The 4,344-nt window shown below is 53.5% G+C and overlaps 1 non-coding gene across 1 annotated transcript; it reads left to right on the forward strand.

The window, feature by feature from the left end:
• Positions 1-4,272: 4,272 nt before the first annotated feature.
• On the forward strand, positions 4,273-4,344 carry TRNAD-GUC (transfer RNA aspartic acid (anticodon GUC)). The gene has a single exon. It is a non-coding gene; the product is annotated as a tRNA-Asp (tRNA).

Raw genomic sequence — 4,344 nt, forward strand, 5'->3', positions numbered from 1 at the left:
AATGGCGCGAAGGGAGGGGCAAAGCCATAGTCATCTCCGACGGAATGGGTGCGTTCGATCCCGCATCGGCGTATCCTCAATGCTTTCCATGCCCCCCCAGATCCCCTACCTCGTCCGAGCCCTGGATAGGTATTATCAGTCGTTCACGAGGCAAGGTGCATACCACCATATGCACTGATTCGACTGCACTCGTAGGTATTCCCGTCCTTAAACGAATGAATTTCGTTTCCGTCCTGTCATGCCGGTTACCCGGGTTCCATCCCCGGCAACGACGCGAAGGGTGGGGTGAAATCCGATGTCATCTCCTATGGCATGGGCACCTTGGATCCCGCAACGCCATATCCTGAATGCTTTCCTCACTCCCCCGGATCCTTTACACCTTTCGAACCCTTGCGGGGTAATGTCGGTCGTCTGCGAGGCAGGGCGCGTATCACCATATGATGTCGTCTGAGTGCACTCGTGGGTATTCTCGCCCATAAGCAAGTGAATTTCGTTTTGACTCGTGTACTAGCGACGAAACAGGGCCTCGTTTTCTACTTTCGGCTCCATGCTCCGAACGAGTTATACGATCGATAGTTCCAGTACGAGGATGTCGTTGTAGTATAGTGGTGAGTATTCCCCGATGTCACGCGGGTGATCCGGGTTCGATCCCCGGCAAGGTCACGGAGGGCGCGGCAAATCCGATGTCATCTCCTACGGAACCGACGCCTTGGATCCCGCATCGCCATATCCTCAATGCTTTCCTCGCTCCCCCGGAACCTCTACCCCCTTTCGAGCCCTTGCGGGGTAGAGTCGGTCATTCGCGAGGGAGAGCGCATATCACCATTTGAACTAGTGCGTATACCCGTCCAAAATCGGCTGAATTTTGTTGCGAACCGTGTATTGGTGACGAAACCGGGTTTCATTTTTGACATTCGGGTCCATGCTCCGAACGAGTTATACGATCGACACTTCCAATACGATGATGTCGTTGTAGTATAGTGGTGAGTATTCCCGCCTCACACACGGGTTACCCAGGTTTCATCCCCGGCAAAGGCGCGAAGGGCGGGGCAAATCTGATGTCATCTCCTACAAAACGAGCACCTTCAATCCCGCATCGCCATATCCTCGATACTTTCCTCGCTCCCCCGGATCCTCTACCACTTCCGATCCCTTGCGGGGTACTATTGGTCGTCCGGGAGGCATGTCGAATTTCACCATATGAACTCGTTCCAGTGCACTCGTGGGAATTCCCGCCACCCCTAAGTGGACAAATTGCGTTTCCTACATTTGGGTCCATGCTCCGAATGAGTTATACGATGGATAGTTCTAACATGAAGATGTCGTTGTAGTATAGTGGAGAGTGTTCCCGCCTGTCACGTGGGTGAGCCGGGTTTGATACCCTGCAACGGTGCGAAGGGCGGGGAGAATCTGTTGTCATCTCCCACGGAACGGTCGCCTAGGATACCACATCACCATATCCTCAATGCTTTCATCACTCCCCCAGATCCTCTTCCCTTTTCGAGACCATACGAGGTAGATTCTTTCGTCCGCGAGGTAGGGCGCATATCACAATATGATGTCGTCCGAGAGCACTCGTGGGTATTCCCGCCCAAGCGGACGAATTTCGTTTTGACCCGTGAACTAGCCTCGAGACCTTGCCTCGTTTTCGAAATTCGATGTCATCTCTTACGGAACGAGTGCCTTGGATCCCGCACCGACATATCCACAATTCTTTCCTCGCTCCCCCTGATTCTCTACTCCTTTTGAGCCCTTGCGGAGTACTATCGGTCCTCCACGGGGCAGGGAGCATATCACCATATACATTCGTGGGATATTCCTGCCCTTAAGCAGACTATTTTCGTTTCAACCCGTGTACTGGCGACGAAAGCAGGCCTTGTTTTCTGAAATCGAGTCCATGCTTTGAACGAGTTATACGATTGATAGTTCCAATACGAGGACGTCATTGACCTATAGTGGTGAGTATTCCCGCTTGTCACGCGAATGGTGGGGCGAATCCGATGTCATCTCGTACGGAACGGGTGCCTTGGATCTTGCACCGACATATCCTAAATACTTTCCTCCCTCCCCCGGATCCCCTACACATTTCATGACAATCGATACTTCCAATAGGAGGATGTTGTTGTAGTATAGTGGTGAGTATTCCCGCTTGTCACGTGGGTGACCTGGGTTCGATCCCCGGCAATGGTGCTAATGGCGGGGCGAATATGATGTCATCTCCTAGGGAACGGGTGACTTGGATCCCGCACCGACATATCCTCAATGCTTTCCTCGCTCCCCCCGGATTCCCTACGCCTTTTGAGCCATTGTGAGTACTATCGGTCCTCCATGAGGCAGGGAGCATATCACCATATGCATTCGTGGGATATTCCCGCCCTTAAGCGGACTATTTTTGTTTGAACCCGTGTACTGGCGACGAAAGTGGGGCTTGCTTTCTATATTCGAGTCGATGCTTTGAACGAGTTATACGATTGATAGTTCCAATAAGAGGATGTCCTTGTAGTATAGTGGTGAGTATTCCCGCTTGTCACGCAGGTGACCCGAATTCGATCCCTGGCAACTGCGCGAATGGCGGGGCGAATCCAATGTCATCTCCTACATAACGGGTGCCTTGGATCCCCCACCGAAATATCCTCATTGTTTTCCTTGCTTCCCCGGATCCCCTACGCCTTTCGAGTCAATCGATAGTTCCAATACGAGCATGTCGTTGTAGTATAGTGGTGAGTATTCCCGCTTGTCACGCGGGTGACCCGGGTTCGATCCCCGGCATTGGCGCGAATGTCGGGGCGAAACCGATGTCATCTCCTACGGAACGGGTGTCTTGGATCACGCACCGACATATCCTGAATGTTTTACTCGCTCCAGTGGTTCCCCTACGCCTTTCGAGCCAATCGATACTTCCAATGCGAGGATGTCATTGTAGTATAGTGGTGAGGATTCCCGCTTGTCACGCGGGTGACCCGGGTTCGATCCCCGGCAACGGCGCGAATGGTGGGGCGAATCCGATGTCATCTCCTACAGAATGGGTGGCTTGGATCCCCCACCGACATATCCTGAATGTTTTCCTCGCTCCCCCGGATCCCGTATGCCTTTCGAGCCAATCGATACTTCCAATACGAGGATGTCATTGTAGTATGGTGGTGCGTATTCCTGCTTGTCACGCGGGTGACCCGGGTTCGATCCCCGGCAACGGGGCGAAACCGATATCATCTCCTACGGAACGGGTGCCTTGGATCCCGCACCGACATATCCTGAATGCTTTCCTCGGTCCCCCGGATCCCCTACGCCTTTCGATCCCTTGTGGGTATAATCGGGTGACCCGGGTTCGATCCCCGGCAACGGCACGAATGGCGGGGCGAATGCGACGTCATCTCGTACGGAACGGGTGCCTTGGATCCCGCACCGACATATCTTGAATAAATTCCCCGCTCCCTTGGATCCCGTACGCCTTCGACCACATCGATACTTCCAATACGAGGATGTCGTTGTAGTATAGTGGTGAGTATTCCCGCTTGTCACGCGACTGACCCGGGTTCGATCCCCGGCAACGGCACGAATGGCGGTTACCGGGGCGAATATGATGTCATCTCCTATGGAACGGGTGCCTTGGTTCCGCACCGACATATCCTCAATTCTTTCCTCGCTGCCCCTGATTCTCTACTCCTTTTGAGCCCTTGCGGGTACTATCGGTCCTCCACGAGGAAGGGAGAATACCACCATATGCATTCGTGGGATATTCCCGCCCTTAATTTCATTTCAACCGGTGTACTAGCGAGGAAACCAGGGCTTAGATTCTAGATTCGATTCCATGCTTTGAATTAGTTATACGATTCATAGTTCCAATACGAGGATGTCGTTGTAGTATAGTGGTGAGTATTCCCGCTTGTCACGCGGGTGACCCGGGTTCGATCCCCGGAAACGGCGCGAAGGGCGGGGCGAATCTGATGTCATCTCCTACGGAACGGGTGCCTTGGAATGCGCACCGACATATCCTGAATGTTGTCCTCGCTCCCTCGGATCCCCTACGCCTTTCGAGCCAATCGATACTTCCAATGCGAGGATGTCATTGTAGTATGGTGGTGAGAATTCCCGCTTGTCACGCTCGTGACCCGGGTTCGATCCCCGGCGACGGCGCGAATGGCGGAGCGAATCCGATGTCATCTCCTACGGAACAGTTGCCATGGATCCCGCACCCACATATCCTGAATGTTTTCCTCGCTCCGCCGGTTCCCCTACTCCTTTCCAACCAATCGATACTTCCAATACGAGGATGTCGTTGTAGTATAGTGGTGAGTATTCCCGCTTGTCACGCGGGTGACCCGGGTTCGATCCCCGGCGACGGCA

Source organism: Azolla caroliniana, unplaced genomic scaffold, assembly GCF_043228905.1.
Source record: "Azolla caroliniana isolate FFs.n. ecotype wild unplaced genomic scaffold, voAzoCaro1.0.p SCAF_3, whole genome shotgun sequence".
NCBI lineage: Eukaryota > Viridiplantae > Streptophyta > Polypodiopsida > Salviniales > Salviniaceae > Azolla > Azolla caroliniana.